The following is a 25805-nucleotide window of genomic DNA, read 5'->3' on the forward strand; positions in this document are numbered from 1 at the left end:
GACTCCGTCTCATGCTACCACTAGAGTGAAAGCACCGCCAGCATTCAAAAGTGACCAAAACATCAGCCAGGAAGCATAGGAACTGAGAAGTGGTCTGTGGTCCCCACCTGCAGAACCACTCCTTTATTGGGGGTGTCTTGCTAATTGCCTATAATTTCCACCTGTTGTCTATTCCATTTGCACAACAGAGTGTGAAATGTATTGTCAATCAGTGTTGCTTCCTAAGTGGACAGTTTGATTTCACAGAAGTGTGATTGACTTGGAGTTACATTGTGTTGTTTAAGTGTTCCCTTAATTTTTTTGAGCAGTGTATATATATAAAATACTAATAATACATTATATATGTAGAGAGGCTTTGGAGGGCCTAAAGTGGAGTTTTACAATCGTTTTACCATAAGTAAATTAGATGTTTTTGTTCTGATCCGTTTTAAGCTCAACCAGAATGTTTTCAATATATTTCTTGCTTACAGGTACGTAGTGTGGCTTGTCGTAGGTGACAGTAACTATCCCTCCATCCTTTCCCTCTATATGAACTGTTCTCAGGAGGGGCACACAACTGTCTCCTACCCTCTGATATGATATGTTGTCTGTATACACAAATATGTTGGAAAACCCTGCATGTATATCCACAGGGAATGGGGCTAATTTATCTTTTACATACGTCCATTTATTGGGAACCAGCCCCAACATGTAGGCTAAATTACCTGTGGTCTTTATACCCCTATTCGCAGCCCCTGAGATTTGTACACGTTTATGAATAGGGTTGTAGCTCAAGAGTATTTCCGTATTGTTCTGGGTTAGGAGTTCGTTCAACTCTGAGACGATCCTGTCGACGGTTCTATAGATCCCTTTTTTAATCTTTCTAAGTTTCGCAGGTTCCGACATCCTTTTGCAATAAAAATCCCGGTCCTTATCCTTGATATTATACCAACTATGCGGGTATGTAATCTCGCTGAGACCTACTTCCCACGCCTCGGATAACTCTATAGGCTTTGCAAAATTGGTTGTATAATTCAAACTCTGGTTATTGCGATATATACAGTGGGGGAAAAAAGTATTTGATCCCCTGCTGATTTTGTACGTTTGCCCACTGACAAAGAAAGGATCAGTCTATAATTTTAATGGTAGGTTTATTTGAGAGACAGAATAACAACAAAAATATCCAGAAAAACGCATGCCAGAAATGTTATAAATTGATTTACATTTTAATGAGGGAAATAAATATTTGACCCCCTCTAAATGAGAAAGATTTCTGGCTCCCAGGTGTCTTTAATACAGGTAACGAGCTGAGCTTAGAGGAACACTCTAAAAGGTAGTGCTCCTAACCGCAGCTTGTTACCTGTAAAAAAGACACCTGTCCACAGAATCAATCAATCAGATTCCAAACTCTCCACCATGGCCAAGACCAAAGAGCTCTCCAAGGATGTCAGGGACAAGATTGTAGACCTACACAAGGCAGGAATGGGCTGCAAGACCATCGCCAAGCAGCTTGGTTAGAAGGTGACAACATTTGGTGCGATTATTCGCAAATGGAAGAAACACAAAAGAACTGTCAATATCCCTCGGCCTGGGGCTCCATGCAAGATCTCACCTCGTGGAGTTGCAATGATCATGAGAACGGTGAGGAATCTTTTATTGGCAAAGAGTTTGATCGCGGTCTTTTGTCTCTTTAATTTTTTTAATTGAGTGGAATGCGCCCTTTGAGAAGATTCAAAGCAATCTCACATAGGGATAATATGAGATCTGAAGAACAGTGACCCAAGATGGCCTTCCGTTCTTTAGCTGTAGCCCCAACTAGGCTTCTCAAGAGGGGCAGGTTTCTTTTTAAACGCAGAGACATAGCGGTTACTTTTTAGGAATGTACGCAGCCGGCCACTCCCACGGGAACAGGCCAGTTCGGAGCCTCAGGTGTTCTGGAGTATTTGCTTTTAAATCCACGATTAAATAAGAAAATGGCGCTTTGGTAGCGTCTTCATAGCTCTCCATAAAGTAGGATTTCCTTGCCGGGTACATCTGCTGAGCTAGAGTGTTAATTTGTAGTTTGTCTCTAGGGTTTTTGAACAAAACCATGTAATTGGCATTCAAACTAATGGTACGGCTATTTTTACCTTGGTGAAACACATTCTGCACCAAGTAAAGCACGGACAGGTTTCTATGATGAGTATATTGGGTAAAAGCTCTTGCAATTTCAGGGTGTTCGCTACCTGCAAATAGCATATCGTCCAAAACCAGCAGATTGTTTTTATGAGGAGGTAAAAGTTCATCATCAGACAGGGATTCAGGTATTCCTTCAACAAACTTGATTTTTATTTTCTTAATCAGTTCATCATACAAAGGCTGATAACACAAATAACACCACACAATATTGTCAGGCTTCTGAGATTCAGAATTCTCTAAACTCCTTTTTACAAAACAAGTTTTACCACTGTTGGAGGGGCCTGCGATTAAGGCCGAAAATGGTAGTTGCAACCGGTGGTCAAAACCTTCTACAGCAGCCTATATATCTTAAGCTTTAAGACACACTGGGGCTTGTAGCATAACTCAGTAGCCAAAGGGCAATGTGGTCCCGTTAGGTAAAAGCAGTCTCTTGTCATAGACTACCCTGAATCTTTTAGTAAGTGGTGCATTCCTGAGATGGAAGCCCTTTTTATCCCTAACAATGTTTTTTTGTAGGAGCTCAAAATCTCAAAGTCACTATTCTGATCGTTTATGAACCCCTCGACCAAGCGTGTGATTGATTCCAAGTTTACACAGGGGACATTGTTCTACGCCAGAAGGATAGATCCTGACAGTAAATCCACCATTCGTTTGTGTAGCAAGACATTTCTGGATTTTAGAGCCCTGGAAAAGGCAGTAATAAACCTAGCTTGTTCTATTTCAGGTTTGGGTGTTTCTACATAAGAATTGGAGGAATCAAGAAGGTTGGCCAATTCGCAGAGGAGCAAGTTGTCTACCTCGGGAATGTCATTTAAAACGGTGAAATCATCCGGTTTCGTTGTTTTATTGGGAATGTCCAGCGCACCGAAATCCTCCGCGTGCTCTCGGGGTGTATGGTCTTCTGTGCCGTTATACGCCTGGGAGGAGTCTGAAAGAAAATAATATATACAAAAATTGATTATTAAACATTGAAATATCTTAGGTAAAAAAATGTCAAATACATTTCAGACATAATACTATATATTAACAATACATAATTAAATTACCTCGGCTTTTTTGACTCGGGCTGTTCTGACGAATCGCGGAAACCGTGGGCTCTAGACTTTTTTCACCAGGCCTTCCAGATTCTGCCAGGAATGTCACGTTGGAGTCTGAAAAAACATTATTTGTCATTGTTTTAACATATTCAATCATAAAAATGTATAAATTATAATAAAATATGTATTACTAATAACATATATAATGGCTTCATACCTTGTCCATGTAGCGCCGTTTCTTGAAGCAGTAACTTTTCGGGCAGGGGTGATTCTGCGCAATGCACTTGCGCACAAGTTGTGCATTGCTTGTTTGGGTCTGAAATATGGAGCTTGGTTCCTGGGGGAGTTAGGGTAAAGCCGTTCGTACAGAACGGGAGAATAGCATCTATGTCATCATTCAGAGTACTTGAAGCATCCGTGATCCTTTTTTGTTTGTCTGTCAGCTGTAAACACAAAAATAGCTTTTAATATAGGGTTCACACTTTTTTGTTTTTAATGTGTGAACATTCTTATGGGTTTTATTATTGGCCTTACGTCGACAATAGTGTGATGGGGACTGGCTGCACGCGTTTTGCTCCACTGAAACCCCCTCTAACGAAGGCTGTTCCCAATCATCTATTCCCCGGAGCAGCTGTGTAAAGGACTGAGATCCTGCAAACGTTAAACTAATACTAACAGGTATTTATACACATTATATACATATAAACTTTTTTAAAATATAAGAATATGTGCATTTGACATATTATCTAAAAAAATCGTTGTCCACCCGTTTTAGAATATCGATATAAAATTTTAATATCCTTACAATTCCCTGAAAATACCTCTCCAAATCTAATATATTATTTTCACTAACTCACCTTCAGAAAGCTCCATTAGGACGGATTCACAGATGATGTTTTAGCTGTTCTGGGCTGATAACTCTTCGGGGCTGTTGGCCTGATGTCTGGAGTTGCGCTTTAGTCTGTCGTACAGAATGGCTAGTATCTGTTTCCCTAGCCTCGCTCCGAGGTCGTGTCTCTAACGAGAAATATTCTGTAATGAGCTTACAGAGCGGGGTTGCCGTTTTTTCGGGCGTCATCCTGTATGCAAAAATGGTCATATACAGTACCCCCGAATGTCTAGAGACCCAAAAACCACAGGCGGGTGTCTCGACATATTCTGTCTGCCGGTATTGCATTTATGCTTCATAGCACCACTTGGGGGTGTCCGTTGTAAATTTATATCCCGGGGTGGGGGACCGTTAGTATATGCACTGATTAGAAATAACAAATGTTTTAAACCGTAGGAGGTTGTCTAGACATGCTATATTCTGCCTGGACTTTTTGGACTTTTTAGCCCCCACATCCTTGGGGGTGAGATAAATATGCATTTGAAAGGCTTGTGCGGTAATAAAATCGAGTGTCCAAGCCCCATTGAAGAGACGCACACAATCGTAAACAAACTCACACACACTTTTTCTGGTTTCAAAAGCCACCCATGCAGAGACACACCCCCCACCCCCTTTTTTGTTTTCAAACACACACACCTACACTCCCGCACACCCCCCCCCCCCCCCCCACGCACACACACATCTTTCAGGAATCCTTTTGTCTCCGGGACAGGCTTGTGAATGGCTCGAAAATGCACAGCCCCTTCGTTAAAGGTGAGATACAGCTTTAAAACCATTTATTTAATTCATAATATTTAGTACAGACCTTTTTAAATACCCTTTCTTTAATTGTAAATCTTTAGTACAGACCTTTTAATAATTAATACAAAACATTTTTACTGTTCCTTTCTTACAGATAAAGGCCCCCAGGTTATTGGGTTGTCACTGACCCCACCCACTGTCTGTTTCCAATTCTCCTGCGTCAAGACTCCGTAACTTTTCACTCCATGGATAGATCTTGCATGTAGACTCTGTGTATGTCTTAAGGATAGAAGCGTCCAGCGACGTAATTGTTCACGATATTGGAAAAGACTGTCCAGCTTATTCATCAGGGTTATGAATATAGGGTAATCCCTCCATTTAAAGCTAAACACAGGCATAAAAAAGTCGACATCCTTGCAGGCTTTGGAAAATACATATGAACTGACAGACTTCGTCACATTTGTACTATCAAATTGTTCACATGCTAAAATTGTCACTTTGGAGTCGGGGCTATTAGCCATTGAAGAGATCCTTATGGCTTTCAAATCATTGAGCCCACCCACAAGCTCTTCCAATGCATAGCCTGGCACGGTTGTACCACTCAGGGCCTGTTCAATTTGACAGAGTGCTAGCCGTATCTTAAGCCATTCTCTCATACGCAGCGCAGGAGAAAAACTCCCGGGTTTTGCTTGATAAAGGGGGCTGGGGCCGCTGTCTGTGAAAATCGTCACAGTTGAATCCTCAGGTTTGAATATGTAAGTCATATGGCCATCACTGGTATCCAAAAACGCTTTAAAACATTCTGGGGCCTCACCCAAAAGATCCTCGATGCTTTTATCATTGGGTTCGCGACAAGAGGCGCATTGTACCCCGAGAATTGGCCTAGGAGACATAATTTTCTGTTTAATGTTCAGGGTTTTATTTTTAAAATCTTGTTTAGTGTTCTGGGGCCGCATGTGTTGTTCTGGGTCTTATTTATAAGTCGTCTGCCAGACACAAATGCAGACATGGGTGGCAGATGGTTTGAGTCTTTGATATCTATTATATTCCAAAAGGGTAGGCAAGAGAATGGTCGTGGACAGGCAAAAGGTCAAAACCAGTTCAGAGTCCAGGAGGTACAGTGTGGCAGGCAGGCTCGAGGTCAGGGCAGGCAGAAAGATCAGGCAGGTGGGTAGAGTCCAGAAACAGGCAAGGGTCAAAACTTGGATGACTAGTAAAAGAGAATAGAAAAAGCCGGACTACGGGAAAACACACTGGTTGACAAGACGAACTTGCACAGAGAGACAGGAAACACACTGGTTGACAAGATGAACTGGCACAGAGAGAAAGGAAACACAGGTATAAATACAGTAAGGAAAATAAGTGACACCTGGAGAGGTTGGAGACAATCACAAGGACAGGTGAAACAGATCAGGGCGTGACAGTACCCCCCTCCTCTGGGGATGCCACCTGGCATCCTACCTGGGTGCATACCTGGCTGACCGGGTGTAGGTGGTGAAAACCGGAGATGAGGGCCAGGTCCAGGATGTCTTTAGCAGGAACCCAGCACCTCTCCTCCGGGCCATAACCCTTCCAGTCAACCAGGTACTGGAAACCCCTGCCCCATGGTTGAACCCTCAGGAGTAATCTCACCGTATACACTGGCTGGCCATCGATGACACGGGGGGAGGGATGGGCCTAGAAAACAGAAGACAGAGGACTGTGAGACAAGGGCTTAATCCTGGACACATGAAAAGTAGGGTGGACACGGAGAGTACGAGGCAACAGCAGGAACACAGCAGTGGGACTAGTTACTCTAGAGATGGGAAACGGACCAATGAAACGGGGGGACAGTTTGCGGGGCTCTACCCAAAGAGGCAGGTCCCGAGTGGACAACCATACCCTCTGCACGACAGCGAGGAGTCCGGTGGCGGTCCGCTTGTCAACGATACCTGGAGGTGGTCTTGAGAAGAGCCGCCCGAGCTCTTCTCCAGGTACGCCGACAGTGGCGGACGAACATCTGGCCTAAGGTATGTTGACCTCAACTTCTTGCTCTGGTAAGAGTGGGGTCTGATCCCCTTTGAATGCACCATGGGGTGATAGTCCAGTAGCCAAGCAGGGGAGAGTGTTCCTGGCATATTCCACCCAGACCAGTTGCTGACTCCAGGTGGTGGGGTTACTGTCAACAAGACACCGGAGTGCCGTCTCCATATTTTGATTGGCTCGCTCCAACTGGCCGTTAGATTGGGGATGAAACCCAGATGACAGGCTGGCTGAGGACCAGATAAGAGTGCAAAATGCCTTCCAGAATTGTGAAGAGAACTGAGGTCCCGGGTCCGAGACAATGTCAACCGGGAGTCCATGGATTCGGAAGACGTGCTGTACCATAAGCTGGGCCGTCTCCTTGGTTGAAGGTAACTTCAGAAGAGGGATGAAATGGGCGGCCTTGGAGAGTCAGTCAACCACCGTCAAGATGGTGGTGTTGCCATCTGACAGAGGAAGCCCAGTGACAAAATCCAGGGAAATATGGGAACAGGGGCGATGAGGGACAGAGAGTGGCTGTAGGAGGCCAGATGGAGCTTAACGCGGAGTCTTGCTTTGCACTCACACCATGTATGCGGCGTTGACGAAGGAAAGCCAGAGTTCAAAAAGTACCAGGATGACAGGTAAGCCTAGAAGAGTGAGCCCATTCCAGGTCCTGAGACCGGACTGAATCAGGAACGAACAGCCGGTTAGCCTCCCCCCCCCCCCAGGGTCCGACTGGGAACACTGTGCCTTGCGGACCAGAGCCTCAATTCCCAAAAAAACAGAAGCCGCCAAACAAGAGGCAGGGAGGATGGTCTCAGATTCAGAGGGAGTGGCAGTGGAACTGTCCGGCTTCACGTTTTTTGACCCTGGGCGGTAGGAGATGGTGAAATTGAACCTGGTAAATAACAGAGCCCAACGAGCTTGTATTGGGTTGAGGTGCTTGGCAGTGCGGAGGTATTCTAAATTCTTATGATCCGTCCATACCAGAAATGGATGTTCAGGCCCGTCCAGCCAATGTCTCCACTCCTCCTCTGCTAGCAGTTCCCAGTTCCCAACGTCATAGTTCCTCTCCACAGAGTTGAGACGATGGGATATGAAGGCACAGGGATGAAGCTTTTGGTCCTGGACGGGTCGCTGGGAAAGAATGGCCCCTACTCCCACGTAGGAAGCATCCACCTCCACCACAAACTAACGAGTTGGTTCCTAATGGATGAGAATGGGAGCAGTAGTAAATTGCTGCTTTAGATCCTCAAAAGCCTTGTCCGCTGCTGGAGACCATGTGAATGGTACCTTGGGAGAGGTGAGTGCAGAGAGGGGAGCCGCCAGGTTGCTGTAGCCCCGAATGAAATGGTGGTAGAAATGTAAAAAACCCAGAAACTGTTGTAGCTACACCCTGGACGTGGGCTGGGGCCAATCCACCACCGCTCTCACCTTCCCCGGGTCTATCTGTACATTCCCCTCAGCAATAATGTATCCCAGAAAGGAGATATTGGAGCAGTGGAACACACTTCTCAGCCTTTACAAACAACTGATTCTCCAAGAGGCGCTGAAGGACCTGTCGAACATGCAGAACGAGTGATAATCAGCGTAGACAAAAACAAAACGATTAAACATGTCCCAGAGCACATCGTTGAACAGAGCTTGGAAGACAGCAGGAGTGTTGGTGAGTCCAAACAGAATAACCAGGTACTCATAGTGTCCACTGGCAGTGTTGAAAGCTGTCTTCCACTCGTCTCCTTCGTGTATCCGCACAAGGTGGTAGGCATTCCGAAGGTCCAGTTTGGAAAAGATAGTAGCCCCCTGGAGAGGTTCAAAAGCTGAGGAGAGGAGTGATAGAGGGTACCGAAATTTACGTAATACAATTGAGGCCCCGGTAAGCAATTCATGGACGCAGGGTCTTGTCCTTCTCCCCCACAAATAAGAATCTTGCGCCAGCAGGAGAAGCAGAAGGGCGAATGCTCCCAACAGCCAGTGAGTTCTCGATGTACTCCTCCATGGCCTTGGTCTCAGGACCAGACAGGGAATATAGCCAGCCTCGAGGCGTTGTGGTGCCCGGAAGGAGGTCAATAGCACAAATATAAGGATGATGTGGAGGAAGGGAGGTAGCACGAGCCTTGCTAAAAATCTCCAGGAGGTCATGATACTCTGCGGGCACAGCAGAGAGATCCGAGGCCGTACTTAATCCTGGAGACAGACATTTCGGAGATGGCTGTGCCGCCTTTACCCAGTGTGAATGGCAAAATGAGCTCCAACCCAGAATGGAACCCTTAGTCCAGTCAATATCTGGGTTGTGTTTTTGGAGCCACCCAAAGCAGGTATGTGGGGGGACTCAATGAGGAGGAGCTGAATTGACTCAATGTGGTTTCCAGATACCCGCATATTAATGGGAACTGTGCTGTGCGTGACTCTACCAATGAAGCGGCCGTCCAGTGCCCTGGCATCCATAGGAACAGAGAGAAGTTGAGTAGGGATACTTAGTTCTGATACCAGGGTAGCGTCCATGAAACTCATTTGCCCCAGAGTCAATAAGCACCTGGTGAGACTTAGACTGGTCTCCCCACAGCAAGCTCACATAAAAAGGAGTTTGGGTAATGGGACTTAGAGGATTCCCAGTCAGACTCACCAGAGTGCTTGTACCTACTAAGGCTTCAGGTCTCATAACTGGGCACGTGGCTATGTAATTCCCTATAGCTCCACAATACAGACAACAATTGGAGCTTAGCCTGCGGTAACATTCCCTAGGCGATAACCTAGCACTTTCCAGTTGCATAGGTTCTGGTGTATCAGGCTCACCCGTCATCGATGACTATTCAGGAAGCTCGGCTGTCTTCGGCTCCTCTGAAAAAACCTTTGGGGACTTCTGGATTTCTTCGAAGATGAGCAAGCCACTGCGAATGAATGACTGTGACCCAGGCCAGACCTCCTCTCACTCCTGTGTTCCCTTAGCCGTCCATCAATTCTAATGTTGAGGGCGATGAGGGAATCGAGGTCCACCTGTAACTCCCGAGTAGCTAGCTCATCCTTTATCACCTCAAATAGTCCGTGAAGGAAGGTATCGAAAAGGGATTCCGGATTCCAGGCACTCTCGGCAGCCAACGTGCGAAAGTCAACAGCGTAGACTGCCACACTATGGTAGTCTTAATGTAATTCAAGAAGTTTACTGGCCGCCTCTCTCCCGGATACCGGAGAATCGAACACCTTCCTCACCTCTGCCATGTGAAGTAGTGACGCACGACATACACCTAGTTTCCTGAAACTAGTCACAAATTTGCTTGAGATAATTTTACTGCAACATTGCTTGCTCACTGCATCATGAAAATTAGCTCCCTGCCCATAGCCTGTTTTTTCAAACTTCTTAGTAATCAGCCATGAGACAAAAAGTACTTTTTCTCAAATTTTTAGCATTTCTATCCCCCAAAAATATAATGGGTGATATTTTAGTCACTTAAAAGTCTATTTTACATGGGAATCAGAATGACTATTTGGGACCTTTAGCATATGATGCCAATGCAACAGAACAGATTAACTCTCACTGGTGGCCAGAAATAACTATCTGAAAGCCACGTCCCTACTCAGTCTTCTTTCTGACCCACTGGGTCATATCTCAATAACCCAGCATCAATAACACAGCAGTTTTTAAAGAAAACAACCTAACTAATTGACCCAATGTCTGCAACCCATCAGTTGGATCATCCAAGCAACCCAGCATTTTTTTTAAGTGTAAACACTCTTCAAACTGCATGAGAAATAATTTTCCACTCAGTGACAATAAGGAGCATTTCCAACTGAACATCAACACTATAAGACTTCAACAACGTCTGATCATTAAATGTCACTCAAGATATCTTCACTCTGTCAATGTGGTAGAGAAAGTGAAGGTTCTATTATCAAAATACTGTAGTTTGCTTGAGAGGATTCAAACTCATCTGTCTAAGATTACTGCAGTCAAATCAATGATTATAGTCCGATAGGGAAATGTAGTTTGCAGTCAGGATGACGTACAACCCTACATTCAATAGTAGGCATACAGACACTTCTGTAGGTACAGTATACTGTAAGCAAGGGTGTCCTACCCTCCTCATGGAGAGCTACCCTCCTGCAGCATTTTCTAACACACCTGATTCTATTAATCAACAAGGTCCTTGAAACTTTGATTGGGAGAATCAGGTGTGTTTGTGCAGAGCTGGATCAAAAGCCTGCAAAAACAGTAACTCTCCTGGAGGAGGGTCGACCCCCGCTGACACATAATATTCTACAGCCTGCAGTGGATGAGTACTGTAGTGATACTGTAGATACAACTATTTTCATGTATCATTATTGGATAATATCAGCGCTGGTTGACTATATAAACCCTATAAAAGTTATAATGTCTAGTCTACTGTAGTTGTACTCTGTATTGACAGTCTAACATTATTGGCTGAGAGCAGCGATGGCTGAGAGATGTGTAACTCTAACAGGACAGCAGGTGTTGAGAGAGACGTCACGCCACAACTGAAAAGGAAACATCTCCTTGACAATGGAGAACAGCTGGTGGTGGGGTGTGACACCTGGGTGCCTGCCTAGCGACGTGCCTTCTCTCTCAGGTACAAACTTCAATCAGGGTTCGACAGCTGAATCACCGGTGGTACCGTAAACGTTAGCATTAGCGACAGAGCCAGCATCTGTCACAAATCACCACGGTTACAAGAAAGTTATAGATTTTTAAAGGAGGAATGATAAAAAAAGAAATAATCTTTATCTGCGCACCTGTCCCTTACTCCTTTTACAAGGTCACATACATAATCAGGGATACTTCCCTCACTATTCATAGAATACATTCAACTAACTTATGGTGAATCATACAGGAAATGTAGGAAGAAACATCAGGCATACGGAAGCTCCATCTGCCAATGAAATGGCAGTATGTCATAATGGTGACAACATGCATAGGTAATTGTGTGTAAGTAACTGTGTGCAGAGGTAATTGTGTGTAGTTTTCATATGTGTTGTTAGGTTCTAAATAACAGAGTAAAAAATGACGGACAAAAAGCTCAAATCAAGATTATTCACCCAATAGGTCAGACATCTGAACAGACAAAGACATGTTCCCACCAGCACAAGTATATCTACCCCACTTTAGGTGAAGTCTCCTCCTTTTCTCTAAACATGACATCTTTATTGCTAGGCAGGATGTTAAGTGATGTGTGTAGTAAACTGTTCCTTCTCCCTTAATGTGACCTGACCTGACCTCGGTCCCCATTCCTCACTAATCCACAGCTCTCCACCGTTATCAGTGACCTCAAACATGTGATTGCCTTTCCCTCACTCAGTAACATTCCAAGCCCCTGGCTCATATCGAACATTTATTGACCCCACCATATACATTCCTCCTACAGATAACCATTCACTTCTGGTGTAGCAAGTATTTCAAATTACAACCCAACAATGAAACAAGACTGTGGCCCTTTTCCTTTCCATAGGATACCTGATGTCTAACAATATGTTCTGACAGAACGTAAACGTTCTGCAATCCCCTCTCTCTCTTAGTGACTTGATTAAGGATATTTCAAGTTTATAAATCAGAACCCATCAGTGTAATGGTGAGTCCTTTTGTATCTATGTTGACCACAAAATTAGCATTTTATTCCCAATACTACAGTGGTGCTGGTGGTGTGTGAATGTGTGTGTGCACTGTAAAAATAAAAGTTGATTCAACATACAATTGTAAGGCTACCAGCTGCAATAGTATTGTGAGTTTTCTCAACATTTGGGCATATAGCTGAACCAACATGTTGAAATGTATACTATCAGTCAAAAGTTTGGACATACCTACTCATTCAAGGGTTTTTCTTTATGTTTAATATTTTCTACATTGTAGAAAAATAATGAAGACATCAAAACTATGAAATAACACATATGGAATCTTGTAGCAACCAAAAAAGTGTTAAACAAATCAAAATATGTTATATTTGAGATTCTTCAAAGCAGCCACCCTTTGCCTTGATGACAGCTTTGCACAATCATGGCATTCTCTCAACCAGCTTGGTAAAGATTGTCAGCTGGCAGGCAGGCAGACACTGGAATAAGTTGAGTTTGTTGAGTAAACAGACTTCAACACATTAGCTCAAATTCTTGTCATTTTGAAGTCCACTCAAATCACAGAATAAAGCTGATTAAGCAATTGGTTAGCTTGGCTTTTTTACATAGTTGCCTTCCAAAGGCAATCTGGAATTTGTAATTTACCTCAACAAGCCTTTTCAAATTCAGCTCACTTTCGAGCAGAATTTGTTGAGTAAAAAGCCTTTAACACATTAGATCAATATCTTGTCATTTTGAAGTTCAATCAACTCATAGAATAAGGTAGATTAAGCAATTCGTTAACTTGGCTTTTTTTACTGTGTGTGTGTGTGTGTGTGTGTGTGTGTGTGTGTGTGTGTGTGTGTGTGTGTGTATGGCCTTATTCTTCAATCCTCGGGGGGACCTGAAAACCCCAAAAGTCCCCAAAGGGATAGTAAATCAATGAAAATGTTTCTGGTATGTACAGGTACTGTATGTACATACAAAAAGGTTTAGTCAAAACTTGCCTTGGTTTGAAGCTATTGGTAAATTAGGTATCAAGGGATGTATGTAAGGCTATTTTAAACTTAGGGTTTAGGGTTAGAGAAAATAGGATGTTGAATCTATTTTAGACCCCCACGAGGATAGAATAATAAATGTGTGTGCTAAAATTCATATCTAAGACTCAACCTATCAAAGGCAGGTCATATCAGATGGATAGAGCATATAAAGTTGAAGTCGGAAGTTTACATACATTTATGTTGGAGTTATTAAATCTTGTTTTTCAACCACTCCACAAATTTCTTGTTAATAAACTATAGTTTTGGTAAGTCGGTTAGGACATCTACTTTGTGCATGACACAAGTTATTTTTCCAACAACTGTTTACATACAGATTATTTCAATTATAATTCACTGTATCTAAATTCCAGTGGGTCAGAAGTTTACATACACTTAGTTGACAGTGCCTTTAAACAGCTTGGAAAATTCCAGAAAATGATGTCATGGCTTTAGAAGCTTCTGATAGACTTATTGACATCATATGAGTAAATTGGAGGTGTACCTGTGGATGTATTTCAAGGCCTACCTTCAAACTCAGAGCCTCTTTGCTTGTCATCATGGGAAAATCAAAAGAAATCAGCCAAGACCTCAGAAAGAAAATTATAAACCTCCACAAGTCTGGTTCATCCTTGGGAGCAATTTCCAAACGCCTGAAGGTACCACGTTCATCTGGACAAACAATAGTACGCAAGTATAAACACCATGGGACCACAAAGCCGTCATACCGCTCAGGAAGGAGACGTGTTCTGTCTCCTAGAGATTAACGTACTTTGGTGCAAAAAGTGCAAATCAATCCCAGAACAACAGCAAAGGACCTTGTGCAGATGCTGAAGGAAACAGGTACAAAAGTATCTATATCTGTAACGCCCTGGCCATAGAGAGGGGTTTTTGTTCTTTATTTTGGTTAGGCCAGGGTGTTACATTGGGTGGGCGTTCTATGTGCATTTTTCTATGTTGGTTTGTTTCATTGATTTTGGCCGTGTGGCTTCCAATCAGGCACCGCTGTAGAGTGTTGTTGCTGATTGGGAGTCACACATAAGTGCCTGTTTTTCCGTTGGGGTTTTGTGGGTAATTGTTTCTGTTTAGAGTAATTTCCAACAGGACTGTTCTGGTGTCGTGTATTTGTTATTTTTTGTAGTGTTCTCTTCGTTGTAATTAAAATTCAAGATGAACACTAACTCCGCTGCACCTTGGTCAACTCTCTCTCCCGACAGCCATTACAATATCCACAGTAAAATGAGTCCTATATCAACATAACCTGAAAGGCCGCTCAGCAAGGTAGAAGCCACTGCTCCAAAACTGCCATAAATAAAGCCAGACTACGGTTTGCAACTGCACATGGTGACAAAGATTGTACTTTTTGGAGAAATGTCCTCTGGTCTGGTGAAACAAAAATAGAACTGTTTGGCCATAATGACCATTGTTATGTTTGGAGGAAAAAGGGGTCGCTTGCAAGCCGAAGAACACCATCCCAACTGTGAAGCATGGGGGTGGCAGCATCATGTTGTGCGGGTGCTTTGCTGCAGAAGCACTATACAAAATAGATGGCTTCATGAGGAATGGAAAATTATGTGGATATATTGATGCAACATCTCACGACATCAGTAAGGAAGTTAAAGCTTGGTCACAAATGGGTCTTCCAAATGGACAATGACCCTAAGCATACTCCCAAAGTTGTGGCAAAATGGCTTAATAAGGACAACAAAGTCAAGGTATTGGAGTGGCCATCACAAAGCCCTGACCTCAATCCTATTGAAAATTTGTGGGCAGAACTGAAAAAGTGTGTGCGAGCAAGGAGGCCTACAAACCTGCCTCAGTTACACCAGCTCTTTCAGGAGGAATGGGCCAAAATTCACCCAACTTATTGTGGGAAGCTTGTGGAAGGCTACCCAAAATCTTTGACCCAAGTAAAACAATTTTAAGGCAATGCTACCAAATACTAATTGAGTGCATGTAAACTTCTGACCCACTGGGAATGTGATGAAAGAAATAAAAGCTGAAATAAATCATTCTCTCTACTGATATTCTGACTTTTCACATTCTTAAAATAAAGTGGTGATCCTAACTGACCTAAGACAGGGAGTTTTTACTAGGATTAAATGTCAGGAATTGTAAAAAACTTTGTTCAAATGTATTTGGCTAAGGGGTATGTTAACTTCCGACCTCAACTGTACATGTGTGTAAAATATTTTTTGACTGTCAAGCTTTAGATTTTTGTATTGCATTTGCATTCCAATTAGGACCTTTTTTGTCTTTCATAGCAGATATCAAATTGGGTAATTACTATAGGCTCGTTAACACAGTCTCACTCCAATATAAATCCATCTCAATCAGATCCATCTCAGTCAAAATCATCTCAGTCAAATGACCAGAGTGCTGCATTCTAAGCCGAAATAGTAAGATTTCTTAAACTCTCCCACTCAAACGTCACGTCCATAAATTGACAATGTTGAGTGGTTGCTTAGCAATTGGAGAGATAAATAAGTAGCAGGTTAAGTTTCTTAGCAACAGGAAGTGTGTGTAGGTGTGGATGGAAGGGGCGTATGTCTTGAGAAAGCTTTTGTCATTCAAAAATGCAGCAGAAGCTATATACAGAGAACATAGAAGTACACTATAGACATGGCTAACTCAGCAGAGACATATTGTCCAGTGCCTTAATAAAGTATTCATACAGCTTTACTTTTTCCACGTTTTGTTGTGTTACATCCTGAATCAAAAAAATATATAACATTTAGATTTTGTGTCACTCATCTACACAGAATATTCCATAACGTCAAAGTGGAATTATATTTTTAGAAATGTTTACAAATAAATTAAAGTGAAAAGCTGAAATGTCTTGAGTCAATAAGCTTCAACCCTTTTCTTTTTGGCAAGTCTAAATAAGTTCAGGAATAAAATGTGCTCAGCAATTCACATAATAAGTTGCATGGACTCACTCTGTGTGCAATAACAGTGTCTAAGATGATATGATTTTTAAATGACTACCCCATCTCTGTACCCCTCACATACAATTATCTGTAAGGTCCCTCAGTCGAGCAGTGAATGCTAAGCACAGATTGAACCACAAAGACCAGAGAGGTTTTCCAATGGTTTGCAAAGGAAGGCACTTATTGGAAAGGTAAAAAAAGCAGATATTGGATGGTGTATCAATAAACACAATCACTACAAAGATACAGGTTCCCTTCCTAACTCAGTTGCCGGACGACGGAAACCGCTCAGGGATTTCACCATAAGGCCCATGGTGATTTTAAAACAGTTACGGAGTTTAATGGCTGTGATAAGAAATAACTAAGAATGGATCAAATACATTGTAGTTACACCAAAACATAAATGACAGAGTGAAAAGTAGGAAGCCTTTACAGAATAAAATATTCCAAAACATGCATCCTGTTTGCAATAAGGCACTAAAGTAATACGGCAAAACATGTGGCAAAGAAATTCACGTTTTGTCTTAAATGCAAAGTGTTGTGTTGGATTGGCCCAAAACATATCACTGAGTACCACTCTTCATATTTTCAAGCATGGTGGTGGCTGCATCATGTTATGGGTATGCTTGTCATTGGCAAGGTAGTTTTTTAGGATAAAAAGAAACAGAATAGAGCTAAACTCAGGAAAGATCCTAGAAGAAAACTTGGTTCCGTCAAGTTTCCAACAGACACTGGGGTACAAAAACACCTTTCAACGGGACAAATACCTAAAACACAAGGTCAAGATGACATTGAATGTTCCTAAGGGGCCTAATTACAGTTGTGACTTAAAACAGCTAGAGTAGAAAATGGCTGTCTACAAATGCACAACAACCAACTTGACAGAGCTTGAAAATGTTTTAAAGAATAATAGGCAAATATTGTACAATCCAGGTGTGCAAAGCTCTTAGACATACTCAGAAATAGTCACAGCTTTAATCACTGCGATTCTACCATATATATATTAGTGCTTTATTTTCCATAATTTTTCAACAAATACATTTTTTTCCTCCACTTTCACATAGAGTATTTTGTGTAGATCGTTGACAATTTTTTTCCCTCAATTAAATCAATTTTAATCCCACTTTGCAACACAACGAAATGTGTAAAAGGCAAGGGGTATGAATACATCCTGAAGGCATTTGTGCGTAACCTCCCACTTGACCTAATGTGCTATACAGGCCAACAGAGTCCACCAAATGTTTAAATGTTTTTAATATACTATAGATAGAATGAAATAAACATAGAACTCATAAAATCCAATGTCTATAATGTTGTTTTGCAGCTATGGAAAATGCTAGCTATAGTTAACATAGTTGCTAATTTCTCTTCAAGGGTCAGTTTGCCCCCTTATGAGTTTACTGGTCTATTGTGCATGCAGGGGTGGAAGTAACCCAGTTAGAAATACTCTTCTTACTGTAATTGAATAGCTTTGAGTACTTGTACTTTTGCTGAGTATTATAACTTTTACTTAAGTTTGTTTTGAATGTAGTATTGCACTTCGCTACATTTTTAAAACAATGCGTTACAATTTTGTAGGCCATCCATAATAGTAAATCATGAGAGCACAGAAAGTTTGCAAGAGCCCCTCAGAACCATAAAAAAATGGTCATCATTGTTTAGTCAGTGACCAATCAAATCAAGTTTCACGCATTTTCCCAATGCAGTCCAATCAAATCAAGCTGTGCATACAAACTGAACAATAATGGTGAGAAGATTTTTCAGGTAAAAATAATTTAGCTAGTTTAGTTCTAGAAGTATCGTGAAAGAGAGGAATGGGTTTTTTTTTTCAAAGCGGTGATGCAATGCAAGCTTTGCTTCCCCAGGATGGCAGAGGTGGCAGTGTATAAAAACTCTGCCTCGAACTCGAGGAAACATTGTAGAGGTAAGATAACAAGCTAAAATGATTTAGCTATGGATGACTTTAGAAGGTAGAGTATAGCAAGTTGGCTAATAGTATAACTTACAGTGGCTTGCGAAAGTATTCACCCCGTTGGCATTTTTCCTATCCTATTTTGTTGCCTTACAACCTAGAATTAAAAATGATTTTTTGGGGGAGTTGTATCATTTGATTACACAACATGTCTACGACTTTGAAGATACAAAATATGTTTTCTTGTGAAACAAATAAGAAATAAGACAAAAAAACTGAAAACTTGAGTGTGCATAACAAGTCAATACTTTGTAGAGCCACCTTTTGCAGCAATTACAGCTGCAAGTCTCTTGGGGTATGGCACATCTATCCACTAGGATTTTTGCCCATTCTTCAAGGCAACACTGCTCCAGCTCCTTCAAGTTGGATGGGTTCTGCTGGTGTACAGCAATATTTAAGTCATACCACAGATTCTCAATTGGATTGAGGTCTGGGCTTTGACTAGGCCATTCCAAGACATTTAAATGTTTCCCCTTAAACCACTCGAGTGTTGCTTTAGCAGTATGCTTAGTGTCATTGTCCTGCTGGAAGGTGAACCTCCGTCCCAGTCTCAAATTTAGGGAAGACTGAAACAGGTTTCCCTCAAGAATTTCCCTGTATTTAGCACCATTCATCATTCCTTCAATTCTGACCAATTTCCCAGTCCCTGATGATGAAAAACATCCCCACAGCATGATGTTGCCACCACCACGCTTCACTGTGGTGGTGGGGATGGGTTTCTCGGGGTGATGAGAGGTGTTGGGTTTGCGCTAGACATAGCGTTTTCCTTGATGGCCAAAAAGCTCAATTTCACAAGTACGACACCGCAACCTCCCGGCTATAATCTGAACAATGCAACATTTATATCGGCACAAGGCGAGACCCAAATGCAGACACAGGAGGCAGATGGTTGAGCTACGATATTTATTATAACAAAAGGGGTAGGCAAAAGACAGGCGAGAGTTCATAAACTAGGTCCGAGTCCAAACAAAACAATGGGAAAGGCAGGCTCGAGATCAGAACAGGCATAGTGGTCAGGCAGGCGGATGTGGCGTCAGGACAGGGAAGGATTAAAACCAGGAGGGCTAGGGGGAAAAACAGAGACTGGGAAAAAATAGGAGCTAGGAAACCCGCTGGTTGACTTGGCAAAACACAACAAACTGGCACAGAGAGACAGGAAAAACAGGGATAAATACACAGGGAACTAATGGGGAAAACAGGTGACACCTGGAGGTGGGTGGAGACAATCACAAAGACAGGTGAAACAGATCAGGGCGTGACAACATTGACATTATCCCACCCCTTGTTAACCACTATTTGCTTAAAAAGCCAAATCTAATACAATATCTGCTAATTAATTTCCAGCAATATTGCCCCTGTCTGTCTGTGTGGTGAGCGCGTTTGTCTATCACTCCGTGTGTAGCCAGTTGATGTGATAACAGTCTTGGGTTGATAGAAATACCTTCCCCCATAACCTTTTCAATTAAATGTTTACTGCAGAAGTACATTATATCATGAGTAAGTCCAGTATATTATTTGTGTCTATTATTTGTTATTTGCAAACTTTGCCATAAAATGAGCAGCAGCAGCATACCCATCACTAGACCGGCACATTAGACGGCACATTCGTCACTTGTTAGATGCACAATTAAATGGCCAGATGCTCAATTAAAGGGGAATTACACTGAATCTAAATTGTTAGTTTTCTTCAAGAATTAAAAAAAAGTATGCCTTGTGACTTGATTAACATGGACTCAGAACATCCAATCCCGTTGCTTCTATTTTGAGAGTAAAAAAATAATAATCTGAAACCAGGAAAAATGTAAACTAAGAAAACAGAATTTGGGAAAATATAAAACAGTGGGAAAAAATCCATGATTTTATAGGGCCCCCTTTAGAATTGTTTATTAAACATTATTTTACCAAGAACAGTATATTGATAGAACACAGTGCATTACTTTCTCTTGAACACTAAGGACCCAGGGAAGAGTTGCAGGGGAGAGGAGAAGAATGTTTGCCCATTTGAAAGCCAGTACCAAGTCGATGTGCAGGGGTACAAGGTAATTGTGTAACAACGTCCAGGTAACCTTAGCAAAATATTTTGGGGAAAGTAACTATATTACTTTTACTCTGAGTACTATATAAATTAACCTACTTTTTAGTTTTACATGAGTCATTTTCTACACCAGCAGTTTTATTTGTACTTGAGTAAAACTTCATTAAAGTAACAGTACTAGGATATTTCAGTACGCTTTCCAGCCCTGTGTGCATGTACATTGTTGCATGCTTCTTTTTATGGTAACATTTTGGTCTCTTGTGTGTTCAAAATAGTAATTTCTTCTCTTCCCCAGTCCATGACTTGAGGACACACACATTGCACATATTTTCTCTAGTCCAACACGATCACATCTGATTTAAAGAGATTTTTCGCGATTTTGCCAATCAGGCCCCTTTTTCTACTTACGCAGATTAAATCATGTGTACCATTTTTATGTCTCTGTGTGCAGTATGAAGGAAGTTGAAGGTAGTTTCTGGAGCCATCGTTAACTAGCGTTAGCGCAATCACTGGGTCTCTACATGAGCAGCTAGAAAAAAGGGTTTTAAATGCCAAGATTTCGATCTATCCCTTTAACTGTGCTTGTCCCAGATTGAATATACAAATAAACTAAACTAAACAAGCATATCTGGTTGAATCAGTTGGAACCAAAATTATGCAGTTCAGGGAAGAGAAAACCCTCCCTGAAACTGCACAATCTCTCCCGCGCTCTCTCTCCATCTCTCATATTCTCCTCCATTTATTCTTCACTGTATTATGCATTCTGAAATAGAAAGATCAATTACTTTCTCAAAATAATTCATACACAGTAAATCAAGGATAGTTGAAATCACAGTGTTAAAAATATTAGGGTTATATTGACTCCACTGGGAGTTAGCTTAACCCTCAGGAGAGTAATACGCTCCCTGAAGTTAGTGTTGATAAATGGAGATCATTGGGATAGTGTGCTTTTATCTCCATTAAGAGTAACGAGAGATGGGGAAATACATTAATGGAGTTATCCACAGATGTGGGAGGGGCCTCATTTTACATTTTTCCCAGCATGCTTTGTTGTAGGTTGATACTTCAAATTGTTTCTTTCAAATCTCTGTTTTCGCAGGTACATTGATTGTTTTTGATCTTATGCTACACAAAAATGAGAAACATACAGTTTTATAAATTAATCCAATCTGGAAGTACTTTAATTTATAGCAACCGTTAGTTAGTTAGTTAGTTATTCCAGTAAATATAGTTTAGGATTTCGGCTGTTATATTGCCTTATTTTCTTCTCTACTCTGACAGGTATTTTAAATGGGGAAGTTTGGGGTTAACGCGATGGAAATCTTCCTGCTAGTTGGATCTAAAAGAGATTGGGAATCATATTTCAAAACACAATCATTTGACACATTAAGAAACATTCAAGTAAAGCTTTACAGCCTTAACTCAATGTAAGTAAAGTGAAAGTGCTCTGCTGGAGTTGATTGTTAATTCAAAACAACACAGAAAAGTCTAAAATGGCAAGAGAGTTGATTAAAAACGATACTGAATATAGTCGTTATTATATTAACAACATTACGTTTTTATGATGAACATCACAATTATCCAAACCACAAGCTAGAACTAGCACATTTTCATTTCACTGGTAGAATCGGGAAGTTAATTGTTTGCTCATAGTGAACCACAAAGTCCGGCAGTCATAGAGAATGCTGATACCGCTCGCTAAGTAGAGGGGGGTGTGCTCAAAAACTGGAATAATGGCATTGTTTACTTCAAACGACCAGTAATCTCAGAATTTCTCTAGGAAAGATTTTTGGAAAACATTTTTCACTGTCATCATGCCCATGTGGTGTTCTGTGCCTGGCTGTGCTGATTACAAATAAGTGTGATAATGAGTTATCTACCACCATTCTACGTGCCAGAGATTCACCCGATTCTGCAAGTGGCTTGCGGCTATCTTAGCTAACTTTACAGTCCTGTATTGAACTCTGAAAGCCGTCAGCTAAATCATCTAGCTATCTTTTGGTTTTCACACTTTCAATCAATTTTGCCTATGCCGTGGTAGTCACTGCTAGACTGGTAGCTACCTTCAGCAGAGTAAACATGTTTGTTTGTTCTAAGTTTGACTGACATTCACTAACATAAGCTAGCTAATGTTACCAAAAAAATGTATCTAAATTTGGTAGCCATCTATTCCACCCTTGTCTGGAAAACACTCCTTTACTAAAAATAGTATTGTCAAAATAGATAACTCACTCTCTGTTTGTTGATAAAATGAATGTGTATCATTTTACATTCATGTAACTAGGCAAGTCAGTTAAGAACAAATTCTTATTTACAATTATGGCCTAGGAGCAGTGGGTTAACTGCCTTGTTCAGGGGCAGAACAACAGATCTTTTCCTTGCCAGCTCGGGGATTTGATCTAGCGACCTTTCGGTTACTGGCCCAACACTCTAACCACTAGGCTACCTGCCGCCCTGTATAAATTGTCTATGGTTGGTTCTCAGCTGGCTAGCAATCTTGCTGCCAATTTACTGACGCTAGTTAGCTAACAGCAAGCTGACGATATTGAAATGTCCATGTTAGATATGCTTAGCTAGCCAGTCTAAAAGAGATCAATACAATTAGTTAAATTGTGTATTGTTGTATATTTTGCTGTATATTTTGTTGTATATGATTCCACCAACATGCACTTCCAACCCCTAGCTCTGCACAAGATTAAAATATTTACAAGCTGACGGCTAAGAATACTGTAGCTACATTTACAGTAAGCATGGTATAATCATTAATTGTGTTATGGGGTTACAGGTGGTTAGTGTTATGGGGTTACAGGTGGTTAGAGGTAGCCTGAGGACCACAAAGTACCTTCCAGACCATGTAATCATGGTCTACCCCTCTTCTCTTTTTACCTTTTCCTTTTGTAAAACTCAGGTTATCTGGAGTCATTCCACAGTGCTCTGATGAAAAATTCCCCAAACTGGGGGCATTTTGGGTACACAAGCATAAGGGAGCGGACACACCTTGCGGTTATGGAGCACACCATGATTGTGGAACAGAAACCAGCAAGAGACACTGTCAAAGTCAATGAGCTGTGGGAGGTTTAGACAGTACTTTGAGATGAGGAAACAGGTGTTGGTTGTGCAGGGTTGACAGTACATTTAATTGCTATATGAGAGCAATTGAGGTGCCATTTCTGCTCAATACACAACAATTAATACTGTGTAAAAACTGCCTTCCTAAAACTTTTCACACCTTCTTTAACCCCCCAGCCCATTCACTTTGTTGACTGATCTTTCCTCTCAAAAGCAGCTCCCACACTGTCCCTAAGCAATACGCTAGCCAATCCCATTAGGTTGACACCTTTATCAAGAGGACCAAACAGTTGGTGGTTAAGAAGCTCTACACCACTACAGACAGAATCTTATGCAGCTGGCCGTTCACCGCAGACAGGCCCATCGCCATAAGCACAAATAGTCTCAACTTCCCCAGCCCACCATTGCCAGTTTACCAAAGCCGGATAAAGGACTATGGCTTCTCAGCATAAGATCATGTTGAACAGGTGTCTCCAAACCTGTTCCTGGAGAGCTACCCTCCTGTAGATGTTTGCTCCAATCCCAGTTGTAACTAACCTGGTTAAGCTTATCAATAAACTAATTATTTGAATCAGGGTGGCTACTGTAGATTACGGTTGGAGTGAAAACCTACAGGACACTGTCTTTCAAAGATAATTCGTAAAAATCCAAATAACCTCACAGATCTTCATTGCAAAGGGTTTAAACACAGTTTCCCATGCTTGTTCAATGAACCATAAACAATTAATGAACATGCACCTGTTGAACAGTCGTTGAGACACTAACACCTTACAGACAGTAGGCAATTAAGGTCACAGATAAGAAAACTTAGGACACAAAAGAGGCCTTTCTACTGACTCTGAAAAACACCAAAAGAAAGATGCCCATGGTCCCTGCTCATCTGTGTGAACGTGCCTTAGGCATGCTGAAAGGAGGCATGAGGACTGCAGATGTGGCTAGGGCATAAATTGCAATGTCTGTACTGTACTGTACTGTCTGTACTAAGACAGCGCTACAGGGAGACAGGACGGACAGCTGATTGTCCTCGCAGTGGCAGACCACGTGTAATAACACCTGCACAGGATCGGTACATCCGAACATCACACTTGCGGGACAGGTACAGGATGGCAACAACAACTGCCCTAGTTACACAAGGAACGCGCAATCCCTCCATCAGTGCTCAGACTGTCCACGATAGGCTGAGAGAGGCTGGACTGAGGGTTTGTAGGCATGTTGTAAGGCAGGTCCTCACCAGACATCACTGGGAACAATGTCGCCTATGGGCACAAACCCACTGTCGCTGGACCAGACAGGACTGGCAAAAAGTGCTCTTCACTGATGAGTCGCGGTTTTGTCTCACCAGGGGTGATGGTCGGATTTGCGTTTATCGTCGAAGGAATGAGCGTTACACCGAGGCCTGTACTCTGGAGCGGGATGGAGGTGGAGGGTCCGTCAGGGTCTGGGCTGGTGTGTCACAGCATCATCGGACTGAGCTTGTTGTCATTGCAGGCAATCTCAACGCTGTGCGATACAGGGAAGACATCTTCCTCCCTCATGTGGTACCCTTCCTGCAGGCTCATCCTGACATGACCCTCCAGCATGACAATGCCACCAGCCATAATGCTCATTCTGTGCGTGATTTCCTGCAAGACAGGAATATCAGTGTTCTGCCATGGCCAACGAAGAGCCCGGATCTCAATCCCATTGAGCACGTCTGGGACCTGTTGGATCAGAGGTTGAGGGCTAGGGCCATTCCCCCCAGAAATGTCCGGGAACTTGCAGGTGCCTTGGTGGAAGAGTGGGGTAACACTTCACAGCAAGAACTGGCAAATCTGGTGCAGTCCATGAGGAGGAGATGTACTGCAGTACTTAATGCATCTGGTGGCCACACCAGATACTGACTGTTACTTTTGTCTCCCCATTTGTTCAGGGACACATTATTCAATTTCTGTAAGTCACATGTCTGTGGAACTTGTTCAGTTCATGTCTCAGTTGTTGAGTCTTGTTATGTTCATACAAATATTTACATCTGTTAAGTTTGCTGAAAATAAACGCAGTTAACAGTGAGAGGATGTTTCTTTTTTGCTGAGTTTAGATGCTCCATCGTCAAATTTGTGTTACATTGCATCTGGTCAGCTCTTTCAGTTTTGCCCAAAGGATTGTTCGTGTCCGCCTCCTTTAAAAAAAAGCTCACCTTGGGGGAAGGACGGAGGCAAGAGCATGAAGCACCACCCAACAGAAGTTGTAGTCTTTCAGAGACTGGAAAAAATGTGTCTGCTTGTATATATAGCAATGAATCCGCCAAAAGGAACATCGCTCAAAGACGTCCAATGGCTCTAGCGAACAAGGACAACCATATCTACAACCACAAACAACGTGTAGTACAATCAGTATAA

The 25805-nt window shown here is 42.1% G+C and overlaps 1 long non-coding RNA gene across 1 annotated transcript; it reads right to left on the minus strand.

The window, feature by feature from the left end:
- Positions 1–2283: 2283 nt before the first annotated feature.
- LOC115155355 (uncharacterized) lies at positions 2284–3566 on the minus strand. Its single transcript, XR_003868035.1, has 3 exons — positions 3412–3566; positions 3204–3308; positions 2284–3085 (listed from the first exon to the last, which is right to left on the minus strand). It is a non-coding gene; the product is annotated as an uncharacterized LOC115155355 (long non-coding RNA).
- Between the last annotated feature and the right edge of the window lie 22239 nt (positions 3567–25805).

The sequence above is a fragment of the Salmo trutta genome, chromosome 20, assembly GCF_901001165.1.
Source record: "Salmo trutta chromosome 20, fSalTru1.1, whole genome shotgun sequence".
Classification (NCBI taxonomy): domain Eukaryota; kingdom Metazoa; phylum Chordata; class Actinopteri; order Salmoniformes; family Salmonidae; genus Salmo; species Salmo trutta.